Source organism: Rattus norvegicus, chromosome 14 (assembly GCF_021556685.1).
Source record: "Rattus norvegicus strain SHRSP/BbbUtx chromosome 14, alternate assembly SHRSP_T2T, whole genome shotgun sequence".
Taxonomy (NCBI): Eukaryota; Metazoa; Chordata; class Mammalia; order Rodentia; family Muridae; genus Rattus; species Rattus norvegicus.
In genome coordinates, this window is record NC_141547.1 from 8,843,338 (window position 1) to 8,856,152 (window position 12,815).

Genomic DNA, 12,815 nt, shown 5'->3' on the forward strand with positions numbered 1-12,815 from the left:
TGATCTATGATCTCCACAGGCAGAGTGCATGCTTGCACACGTGTGTACACACAGACACAGGCACAGACACACAGGCACACACATACATGCACATACATACATGCACATGCATACACACATGCACACATATATAGCACACAGACTCACAAGCACAAATGCACATACATATATGCACATAACACACATATGCATGCACACACACAGATACACATACATACAAGTGCACACACAAGAAGACATGTTGGACTGGGCCATGCACACATACAATACACACACGAGTATGCATACACACACGAGTATGCATGCACACACACACACATACACACACACACACACATGCGCGCACTCACATAAAAGACATGTGGGGGGGGCTGGGGATTTAGCTCAGTGGTAGAGCGCTTACCTAGGAAGCGCAAGGCCCTGGGTTCGGTCCCCAGCTCCGAAAAAAAGAACCAAAAAAAAAAAAAAAAAAAAGACATGTGGGACTGGGCCAAGCTGGTCAGATATGTGTTCAAGGCAGGCCAGTCAGCTCCCCTTTCTGAGCCTAAGCTAACCAATCCAAAATGAGGGGAGAGGGGCCTATCTCAGATGTGCTGGTTTGAAAGAGAATGTCCCCCACAGGCTCGTAGATTTGAATGCTTGGTCACCAGGGAGTGGCGCTATTTGAAAAGATTAGGAGGCATGCCTTTGTTGGGAGGAAGTGTATCACTGGGGTAGGCTTTGAGGTTTCAAAAGTCCTAGCTACTTCAAGTGCCTCAGTCTCTTCCTGCTGCCTGCTGACCCAGATGTAGAACTCTCAGCTCCATCCCCAGCACCATGTCTGCCTACATGCCACATGATGACGATGGACTAATCTGAAACTGTAAGCTAGTCCCAATTAAATGGGGTTTTTATATGAGTTGCCGTGGTCATGATGTGTCTTCACAGTGACAGAACACTAAGACGCAAGGCCATAAAAACACTTCAAGTTCCAAGCCCTGCAGGGAAGTGGATTTCCCAGATGCCCTTCCCATGGGGAGGCTCCCCTCCCCTTCCCTCCCCTCCCCTCCCCTCCCCTCCCCTTCCCTCCCCTCCCCTCCGCTCCCCTCCCCTCCTCCCCTCTCCCCTCCTCTCTCCTCTCCTCTCCTCTTCTCTCTCCCTCTCTCCCTCCGTGTGTGTGTATGTGTGTGCGAACTCGCGCAGAAGAAGCAGATGTGTGCACAAGTGTACTACCTCACTTTTAATGATTATTTACCTGTTGCTGCCTTTTATGGGTGAGATTTGAGATTTTCCATGCCTTTTAATTATTTAATAGTTGGAGGAAATGAACCTAATCAGGACCCCTAGATAGAAATAGTTTTGTGACTCCCCTTAGTAGAATGCATGGTCAGCATGCACCAGGACTTGGGTTCCTCCTTTCACCACACACACACACATACACACACACACACATACACACACACACACATACACACACACACACGAATGCACACATACATGACATACATGTATGTGCAAGCAGAAAGAATGTCACATACAACGGCAGAGGCAGAGGGAGGAAGGGTGGGTCTATAATCCAAGATGGCCTCTTTGACCCTTGGACTTTGGTCTCTGAGTCCCCAGAACATGTTCTTGTTGTTTGAAACAATGCAGGTCAAAGCACTTTCTTACAGCTGTTCTAGGCTATAAATCCCCAGCATCACTTTAAGGGGTGAGGATGCTCCTGCCGCCTTTTTCAGTCAGGTCTCCCCTCTGGGTCCTGAGACATCCTGCAGTCTTCATAACCTCACCTCTCTCCGTCTCTTCTCACCCTTTGCCCAGATCTCTCTTCCACCTGACTCTGAGGTCTCCTGTTTGGCTTTGCCATGCTACGTGTGGTAGCTTTCCAGAGAAGTAGAGCCTGGGACAGTATCTCAGGCCATGTTCTCTGAGGCTCCTCTCAGATGTATCCACCCGTGTATTTTTAAAATGCCTGATTTACAACTTCGCTCTCCTACCATAAAGCTTCATGAAGCTGCCTCTAGGTCAGAACATGGAACCCGGGGTAACCTGGCTCCCTGTTTCCAAGGCTGTGGCCACTCAAATTTGCCTCCAGAATAAACTATCTCTGTAAGAAACAGTAAAGACTTTTCTATCGGGTATTATAAGACCTGTTAATTCAGATATGTTTATCATCCTCTCTTTGTTACCCCCCACACACACTCACTCAATAAGACGTTTGTTCACACAGAGGCCCCACTACGTTCTCAGGTAAAGTGGCTTATCTCCTTCTGCTTTTCTTCCTTTGCCCTGATTCTTTTAAAACTAACAGCCTGTGAGGTCAGCCCCAGCCAAGGGGAAACACAGTCAACCACCTGCGTGGTTAGAATAAAAACCCATGACTTCCTGTCTCTGCAGGCTCCCCCTTCCGCTTGCAGCCTCTGGATCAAGACTAAAGGTTTGTGGTCAGTTGAGTGGTGATCTCTTTTCTGCCACCCCAAACTTATCCTTAACCCCTTTGCTGTGCGAGCTGTGAGAGCCCTCGAAAAAGAGGTGACGGTGATTTCGCTCCTAAAATATGAAGGAAATGGACAAACGGACGTCCATGGAGCTTGTGATCAGCACTTAGGGTTGTTCGCTTGTTTGGAAAGCATTCTTTTTAATTAATTAATTTATTTATTTTATAATCATAGATTTCCGTTCCCCTAGCCTGTATGTCTGTGTGAAGGCATTGGAATCCCCTGGAACTGGAGTTACAGATTGTTGTGAGCCACCACGTGGGTGCTGGGAATTGACCCAGGTCCTCTGGAAGAGCAGCCAGTGCTCTTAACCCCTGAGCCCAAAGACAGCGTTTCTTGTTGTGCCGAAAATCATGAAGCTGAAACTTTAACATTTATGTTAACCATGTGACTTCTACCCACACAATAAAAGCAGACAACAAGCTAATTTCAGTCTCCGATTTTTTCTCTTCTTCATTACTGGTTTTGTTTGTTTTTGTTTCTTTGTTTGTTTGATTGATTGATTGTTTGTTGAGATAGACTGTGCCCTCGAACCTGTGTGGGTGAGATCGCCTTGGGCTCCGGACGCCCTGCCTTGACTCTCAGGAGGAGACCGCAGGTCTGTACGCGTCCGCATACTTAGCTTGGGCCTGCGTTATCCAGATGGCAGTGTGTCAGCTACAATCCAGACCCGGTGAACCGCTGTGATAGGGTTCTGTGGTGAACTTATCTTAGGGCAGCAGATGGCACGCAGATTAGACTCTGACCGCTGGCTTTCGCTGTGGCAACCCGGGCTCTGCAGCTGCCGCTAGTGGGTGGATAGGGCGGACAACCACACGGCCGCTACCGTGAGCAGAGCCTCGCGTGCTTAAAAAAAAAAAAAAAAAAAAAAAAAACAGCCATGAAAACCGAATCCCCCTACTTCAAGGCTGGGCCTGATGGTACACACCTTTAATTCCAGTATTTACTAGGGAAGCAGAGGCAGGAGGATCTCTGTGAGTTCTTTGAGGCCAGCCAGGGAGACACGGGGAGACCCTGTCTTAAAACAATAATAACAAAAATCAACGCTGTTTATAGCTAGGTCTCACTTCCACCAAGGGGATGCGTTTCCTTCTACTGTTTTATTCCCGTGTGACTTTCTGATTACTCTCCTGCCTCAGTTTCCTTGTCTGTACAATGAAGTTAATAACTGAACACAAAGATGAATAAGGGGGGCGGGGAGAACGACCACACCTAAAGTATGGAGAAGAGTTTTATTGTAGATGTGAGAGAGAAAGCAGGCAGAGGGAAACTTTCAGACTGAACATGGCCAGAAGACTAAACCGGAGAAGAGAAGGGGAGGGTGGGCAAGAAAGGAGCTACCAACCAAGAGACCGGGTCCAAAGAGTCAAGGGAACAGAAAAGGCAAAATGGCTGAGTTATATAGGGATCAGGCTGGAGGATTGGAAGCGGAAGCCCCGCCCCGGAATGGGTTTGGAGTGGGGGTTGGGGTAAGAAGTGCTGGGAGGAGCCACGGCTAGACTGAGGGATGCTGGGAGAGCTGGCGGGTGTCAGCTTTATATGTTTATAGGCACCTCAGTTAGCAATAACAGCATCTGCCTCGCTTATATAAGAGCCAAGCCAGTTATACAATCCTTTTGCCGAGTAAGTGGTATCCGTAAGCCTTAGCTTTATTAGAGTCTCTCTCGACGACGTCGCTGTGTTCTACAGTGGGCGTGAGGAAGAGGCCATCTTCCCAGTGAGACTGACCTTCTGGCAAGAGCTGGGACAATTCTCCAGGGGGCCGAGTCTGCCTTGTTCTTAGGAATCATTCCAGAAGGCTGGCTTTGAGCCTATTTTCTAGCTCCCTGAGCAACTTTGAAAGTAACTAATTACCTCGATAAAAAGACCCTAGCCGGGCTCGGTGGGTAGGAGCATTTGCTATGCAGACGTAAAGGACCTGAGTTCAAATCCCTGGGACCCATTGAAAAAAGCCAAATGTGACGGAACCCACTTGTTATTTCTGTGGAGCTTGCTGGCTTGTCACCCTGAGACAATACAGTGGAAAGGGGTAGGGCAGGACACTTGATGTCCTCCACACACACACGTGGAGTCTCCCTAAGACACATGAGTTGTGCTTGGCTCCTACAAATATATCCTTAGCACCCTGCCTGTGTCCCTGTCTCAGTCACTGATACAGGGAAGAGTCACCGTAACCAAGACAACTTAGGAAGGAAAGCATTTACCTGGGGGCTTGCTTACAGCTTTAGAAGGTGACTCTATGCCCACTGTGGCAGTCAGGCAGGCATGGTGCTGGGACCATAGCTGGAGACAGAGAGGCAGACAGGGAGAGACAGAGAGACTGGGCTTGGTGTAGGCACTTGAAAGCCCAGTCTGGCTTCAGCTCTCCATTCGAGGCAGTGTTTTTTCATTGTTGGCCCAGTGAATCTACAGGAGGAGACTTAGGTAGAAGTCCATAAGAGCAGGCATCTTATAAACAACCATCGTTTCCCAGAGCCCTAGAACCTGAGGTTGAGATCTTGGTCCCCACCTTCAGTGCCTGGCGAGGGTGAGCTCTCTGCTTCAGGGGCCCCAGTTCTCTAGGGTTTTGTTCTGGGTCTTAAGGGTGCTTCTATAAGAAGACTGATTTCGTCTGTGAAGACTCTGCCTCTGTGTCCTGTGCATGCCTTCCAAAGCTGCTGTCCCCAGATGCCTTCACTCTGGACTCGAGCATTTAGTTTAAGGTAACAGTATTCTCTGTTTGCTGACACACGATTTCAATGCCAGAGCCTGTCCTGTACCGCCAAATTACACAGTCTGTCATAGGCTTATCAAATGCCTGAGCTCCTGGGCATGATGGGATTGATAAAACTCCACTGAAAACTCAAAGTTCCTGAGATGACCAAGAGGACAGTGTAATACAGTGGTTATCTCTAAGCGTGTGCAGTGTAGCATTTTTTTAAAAGATGTATTTATTTATTCTATATAAGTAGCAGTCTTCAGACACACCAGAAGAAAGCATCAGATCCCATTAGAGATGGTTGCTGGGATTTGAACTCTGGACCTCTGGAAGAGTAGTCAGTGCTCTTAACCACTGAGCCATCTCTCCAGACCCTCTTTACTTCATTTTATGCGTTCTTAGTTTGTCCTGTGTGAGAGTTTTTGTCTGTGTATATGTATTTCTTTTCGTGTGTGTGTGTGTGTGTGTGTGTGTGTGTGTGTGTGTACCATATGTTACAAGAGGCCAGAAGAGGTCGTTGATCCCCTGGAAACAGAGAGACAGGTGGTTGAGATCTCCCTAATGTGGGCGCTGAGAACTGAACTCAGACCCTCTGCCAAAGCAGCCTTGAAGTGCTCCTAACCAGGGACCAATCTCTCCAGCCACCCCTACCAAGGCCTTTACGTCATTCATTGCCACAGCTGTTTTGGTTGTAATTAGTGAGAGCTAAGCAGTGTAACGGGGGATAAAGCAGAGGCTTTGCAGTGATCCCAGAGTCACTCGTAGTTCCGACCAGCAGGGCTCACCAGGCCTGGACCAAGGAAGCAGAACGCTGTGAGGAACTCGCTGAGTTGTCTCTCTGCTATGCCCCAGGCTTGATGTACCTTTGCTGAGCATGTCTGCAGAGGGGGTCCTCAGCCACTATAGATACAATGCTGGGGTGTGGGGGGCTCCTCAGCAGTGACTCCAGCATCCGGCATACGCATAGCAACAGGAGCTCATAGAGCAAATATACCACCCCAGAATCACTTCTGTATAAATGTGTGGGGGAAGGGTGGCGGATACAGCTTTGGGAGGTACGAGACAAGGTAGGCACTGAGGCATGAAGGTAAGAATACTTCAGGGAACAAGGGCTTTGTCAGTTTAAAGAACTCTCTTTTCGTGCAAGTATAGCTAGTACACTGAGCAGTCTCCCAGCCCTCCCATTTTCTCACAAGACTTTGCCATGTGATGGCTGTGTCCGCATATAAGAACATTGTGGCCTTCACATTTAAAACAGATACTCTTGTATCCCCAATGTAGCCCCCTGAAATAGCTCAAGGCTGAAGCTCCGTGGCTTTAGAGTCTTCCTTATCCAAAAATACCATCTGGTGAGTCTGAGAAGTTATCGGAGTAAGTACAAGGATAATAATGAGAAAAATAAAAATAGAACTCTGGAAGTGGTCCAACGGCCAAGTCGTGCTCGGGATGCAATTAGGCAGTTGGAGCGGGGCATCCATTTACCCGAGCCACTGGGGCACCATTGAAGAGATCCTTACGCCAGTAAATGAGGGTAAATGAGCCTCTAGTGACTGGGAAACTTGAGGCTGTTTTCAAAAGTTCTGATTTGCACCCAGGGAGTACCGGGAAGAATCTGGGTGGAATAAATAACCAGATAAATAATTCAAGAGCAGAGGCTGGGTCAAGATGGAAGCCGGAAGTGAGATAGCAGGTGCTGGCGGACGTGCGTTTCAAAGGGTATGTATGTCACAGGAAGGTGATCACAGCCCATTGATCGGCTTTGACACCGGGGTGTCGCAAGGGCAGGGGTGCGCATGGATTCACTTATATATTCCGACCCGAAGCCAGGGCCGAGCTGAGGACGGAGACCCGCGCCATGAGAAGCATGAGGCCCAGAGGCGAGTAGCGGGGTCCCTCCTGGAGCCCCTGCGTCACACCCGCTTTCCTCGGCACTCAACGCCGTCCCCTGAGGAGCTTACAGTGTCAAGAACTTCTCTGTGTCTTCGTGGGTCGTCCATTTGTTATTTTCACTTTAGGAGTTAGTACTTGGGGCACAGTGAGGAGCCTCGGTGGATAAAAGCACTGGCTACGCAATCCGAGTTTGAGCCTCCATTAAGAGGCAGAGAATGCAGTACCGGAAGTTGTCCTCCGACCTCCACTCATGTGGCGTGGTAGCCCACGCTCACACACAGATCACGCACCACACTAATAAATAAAATTGAACGGTAAATGATGTCAACATTTTAAAGAGTTTTTAGTTAAGTAAGTAAGTCCCCTTGGCTATTTCCAGATAGACTAATACATTCTCCATATTTGATTGCTTCACCATTACTATGTAAACAAACACGACGTTCCCATGTTCTTGGATATCTTAAAACCTAACAAACCATTAACATGTCAACTGAAAAATACCAGTTGTTGCCTGGCAGTGGTGGTGCACACCCTTAATCCCAGCCCTCAAGCTGACGAGCAGGCGACTCTCTGAGTTCAAGGCCAGCCTGGTCTACAGAGTGAGTTCCAGGACAGCCGGGGCTACACAGAGAGGCCCTGTCTCAAAAAAGCAAAAGAAAACGAAAGCAAAAATGAGCTGTCACTTGCTCAAGAGCTCAGATAATCTGGATATTACTCTGATAGGCCAAGTTATTTTAAGCATATCAAAAATGGACAGTTCAGGAGCTAGAGAGGTGCCTTGACAGTTAAGAGCACTGGTCCAAATTCTCAGCACCCCAACGTAGCTTGTAACTTCTGTGTCCCATGGGGGTCCAATGCCCTCTTCTGGTCCCTGCAGGCATGAGGCATGCATGTGGTGCATAGACAGACTTGCAGGCAAATGCTCATTCACATAAAATAAAAATAAGCAGACCTTTAGAAAATCTACTGCTTCGTTAGCCTGAAATGTTTGTGTCTGGATGTGGTTTTCCTCAATGACGCTACCTTTAATGTCTTCTAAGAGTATGAAATTTACCCCAAGGATGAGAAAACATGTTCTCCCTTCTCCAGAGGCTAATGCTCTGATGGTTGAGGGTCCAAGAAGCACCCAGAGAGTCTTGAGGTCCCTAATGGGTCCTCAGGAGCAGCCTCTAGAACGGCTCCGCTCTCAGCCTCAGCCTAAGTAGTTCTCTCTTTTAACTACAACAACCTTTAGAGTTTGGGGTGTTTCGCTTTGTAGGTGCTGAGGAGTGAATCCAAAGCGTTTTACCGGCTCAGCGAGTGCTTTCCTACTGAGCTACGCTACCTCTATGTGGCTGGAAAAGAACAGCTCTGTGTCCCAGTTGCAGGAGAGCCTGCTCACTTACAGGGCTAACCTGTCCATCAGGTAAGTTACGCCTGATGCGTGCGATGCCTGGGAGGTTGGAGGGGAAAGCTCAACCCAGTCGTATAGTAGTAAGGATGAATACCAAATTCATAGGTTTTTGTTTTGTTTTGTTTTTGAGGAATTGTCTCCTGTGGCCTGAACGGCTTCCAAGTCACTGAGTAGCTGAGGACGACCTTGAACTTCTGGTCCTCGTGCGTCCACCTAAGATCACAGGTGTGCACTCCCAGGAATTGTTGAATGCAGGGTCTGAGATGGAATCTAGGAATTCTCGTGCATGCAAGGCAAATTCCACCAACTAAGTTCCGTCCCCAGCCCTCAGCTGGGAAGGTATCATTTATATAGCAGTGCAGTGGTGAACTGTGACCTCTAATGGTGAACTATGACCTCCAATGCTTTTCATGGTGGGGCTGGGAAAGTCAACTGTGTCACTGATCCCCTAGCACACATCCCAGAGCCTAAGTCTTTTTTTTTTAAGATTTTAAAAACCTTTTTATTGGAGTGTGTGTGTGTGTGTGTGTGTGTGTGTGTGTGTGTGCGTGTATATGTATGTGTGTATGTGTGTGTATGTGTGTGCATGTGTGTGTATGTGTGTGCATGTGTGTATGTGTGTGCGTGTATGTGTGTGTGTGTGCATGTGTGTGTGTGTGTGTGTGTGAACTTCACGTCATGTACCGCAGTCCCACTCATTATCCCTCTCCTCATACCTGCCCTCCACTCTTGCAGACTCCCCTAGAACAGAGGAAAAAAAAATCTCATGGAAGCTGTGGTATGTCACAGCGTGTCCCACAGTATTCCATTTTGTCCACACGTTTTGCTTGCAGATATTCATTTTGATGACTCATTGGTCTGGCATGAGGCCTCTTAGAGCCTGAGTCTTATGAGAACCTACCTTGGCCTTCCTTTTCTTTATTTCCCTCCACCTCTCTTTCCTCTTCCTCATTTCTTTTTCTTTTATAGTTCTGGAGATGGAACTCAGGGATTTAGGCTAGGCTAGCCCTCTAGCGCTGAGCTATAACCCCAGTCTAGTTTATGGAGACAAGGTCTCATTAGGCAGCTCAGAATGGCCTTGAGGAGCTCTTGCTTTAGCCTCTAGAACATTAGCGTCATCGGCAAGTGCCAGCACCCATCGCTGGGACCCAATTCTTAAGTCAGCTCACAGGGCCCTGACAGACACCTAGAATGAGTCACCAAGCCCATATAGTTTGCACTTTCTTGTCTCTTTTTACACATCTGAATTCACAGAATTTAGGGGTCTTTTTTTCTCTCTTGAAGGATGTATAATCCTTTCACACATTAAAATGCTGTCCAATGAGCAAAAAAATTGAATAGTCATGCATTCTATAAAGGAACCATTCAGATGGTAAATAAGTGCATAGAAACCATCATTAGTCAGCAGCGAGATGGGGATTAGGACTGTAGTGAGGTAGGCTCACACGCCCGCCACCAGAATACCTAAAATGTTTTAAACTAACGAAACACAAAATGGTAATGTTTTAAAAAATTGTTTTGGACCAACTCAAAATTTGTCCTGCCTACAAGATGTGCAGGGATAAAGATAGAACAGAGACCGAGGGGTCAGCCAACCAGTGATTGCCCCAATTTGAGACCCATCCCGTGGGAGAGAGCCAACCCCTGACACTATTAATGATTTTCTGCTAATGCCTGCAGACAGAGCCCGGCATAACTGTATCCTGAGAGGCTTCAAACGGCAGCAGAGGGAGGCAGATGCAGAGACCCACAGCCAAACAGTAGGTTGGACACAGGGAGTCCTGTGGAAGAGTCCAGGAATAGGGTTGAGTGAGGGATCAAGGACACCAAGAGAAGATCTGCAGGGTCAACTAACTTGGGCCCGTGGGGGCCCACAGAGACTGAACCACAGACCAAAGGGGATATAGGGGCTGGACCTAGGCCCCTGACACATTTGTAGTAAATGTGCAGCTTGGTCTTCTTCATGTGGGTCCCCAAACAAATGGAACACGGGGGCTGCCTTGGACTCTGTTGCCTGCCATTGGATTCCCTTCCCTACTTGGACTGCCTGGTTGGGCCTCAGCAGCAGAGGATGTGCCTAGTCCTGCTGGAACTAGATGTCCCAGGATGGGATGAAACCCAAGGGGGGCTTCCCCTTGTCCTCAGAGACAGGGAGAGAGTAATGGGGGAGAGATTTGTAAGGGCAGGACCGGGAGGAAGGGGAAGTCGTGATTGGGACGTAAAATGGATATAAAAAAATAAATTATTGAAAACAAGTGTTTTGGCGCTGGTTGTATCGATGCAATGCCTTTAATCCCAGCACTGAGGGCGCAGAGACGAGTGGAATCCAGGGGTTAAGTAGGGAAACCCTGTCTCAAACCATCAACAAGAAAACATTGTTTTGGCAGTTTCACAGCAATTCTTTGCCCATCAGTAACTCCTATTTACTCCAGAGGAAACGTGACAGTGGTGTAGCCTCGCTGGAGAAAGCGATCGCTGTGGTTGGGCTTCAGTGGTCTACAGCTCCGTCCCACTTCCGCCTTGCTCTCGCTGTTTCCTGTGTGTGGCTCGGGTCTTCTCGCTCAGCTTCCTGTTCCCAGGCCTCCTGTGGCCCTGCCTTTCCCCCACCCTTATGGATCTCGAGCCCTCTGGAACCGCAAACTAAAATGAACTCTGATAAATTGCTGTTGGTCATGGTGATTTATCACGGCAACGGAAGCACAACCGATAGGAGTCTGAACAAATTGTTTGCTGTTCTCCTGTAGGTGTGCTTCATATCTGCTTAAGTCTCGGGTGCCCGTGAGATAGTTGGGGACCACCATAGACCAGGGATGGATAAAGTTCTAGGCTTTGATCCATAACGTGTTGTTACCCACTCAAAAGCAACAGTGTGGTTCGTCCTTATCCTGCCTTGTCTTTTGACTCATCTATGAAATGTTCTCTTCCCGGCACTGCTACCTTGACGCAGGGTTGCACTGTGATGTCTCCAGGAATAAACCAGCCTTTATAACCATAACCTAGCAAGCTGAGGTGGTCTTTTATCCCAGCACTGGGGAGGCAGAGGCAGGTGGATCTATGTCAGCCAAACTGGTCGTGAGTTCCAGGACACCCAGCGATGCCTAGTTTGGGCTCTGTTTGAAAAACAAACAAAGAAAATTCTGAATGAAATACTCCTGACCAGACTCCAGCCCACGCCGACAACCCTAGAAAGGGCCTGATGATTCCTCCACTTGCAGGCTAAATAGTGCTTGGCCGACACTGCTCTCCTAGTCACGGGAAGTCCGCTATAAAGCTTTGTGATGCTTCCAGCCCCTTTGGCTTGCACAGCAAATGCCCATGTTCAACATCACAGCCAAGGAACCTAAGAACATAGAAAGCTTTCATAGTGGCTGCAGTAACAAGTGTTGGAGAAAACATGGAGAAATGGATCCTTCACACCCCGCTGGTAGAAATGAATTTAGTAATGGTCACCACAGAAAACAGCTTGTTCAAGGTCCCTCCAAAAGTTACATGTGGTGTTATCACGGGACCTGCCAATTCCTCACCTTAGTATTTACCCCAAAGAAACAAAAGTTTATTTCTATACAAAATTTGCATACAAATGTCTATAAGAACATTTTACATAAGAGCTAGGAAAGGGAGACATCACAAATGTCTGTCAGTGGATGAACAGGCAACACGTGTGGAGTGTCCAAGGGGATTTTGTTTCTTGAGTTTTGGTTTGAGAAGCTGGGATTGAACCCAGGGCATGCTTGGTCCAGTGTAGCATATTAAATAGAAGGGAATATTACTCAGACATAAAAAGACACAGACTACAAATGCATGCTACAATCCACGGGAGACTAACAGCAGTAAGAAAACAGTGCAGGAACCCAGACACAAAGAACACTTAGATGACGGTGCCTCCTCAGGCTTGCTACACAGCCGAGGATGACTTTGAACCTCTGATCCTCTCGCTTCCGTCTCCTAGGTGCTGGGATTACAGGGCACACTATCACCTCAGTTTCTTGCAGCGCTCACACCCAGAGCTGCTTAACAAATGAGCTACTGTATGTACGTTTCCTGCTCTAGTCATCCGAGATCCTAGAGTTTACCTGCAAATACTCCAGCAGAGAGCTCTAAAAGTCAAGGATCCTTGAAAAATAACCACAAGGCCAACACCCTCCCCTCTAAAATTAATGTCATTCATTTTGGTTTACCTGATCCTGGTTGCATCATAGGTTTTCTTTTAAAAAAAATAAATAATTTATGTAACTTTATTCTATACACATTCATGTTTTGTCTGCATGCACATCTGTGTGAGGGTGTCAGATCCCCTGGAACTGCAGCTATAGACAGTTGTGAGCGGCCATGTATGTGCTGAGAATTGAACCTGGGT

The 12,815-nt window shown here is 47.8% G+C and overlaps 1 long non-coding RNA gene across 3 annotated transcripts; it reads left to right on the forward strand.

Annotated features, from left to right (window-relative positions):
- Positions 1–3,955: 3,955 nt before the first annotated feature.
- On the forward strand, positions 3,956–10,713 carry LOC108352710 (uncharacterized). 3 transcript variants are annotated; one of them, XR_015637269.1, is made up of 4 exons: positions 3,956–5,179; positions 8,324–8,470; positions 8,589–8,683; positions 10,139–10,713. It is a non-coding gene; the product is annotated as an uncharacterized LOC108352710 (long non-coding RNA). The 3 variants fall into 3 exon arrangements; XR_015637271.1 differs by lacking the exon at positions 3,956–5,179 and adding an exon at positions 6,638–6,891; XR_015637270.1 differs by lacking the exon at positions 3,956–5,179 and adding an exon at positions 6,898–7,052.
- Positions 10,714–12,815: the final 2,102 nt, after the last annotated feature.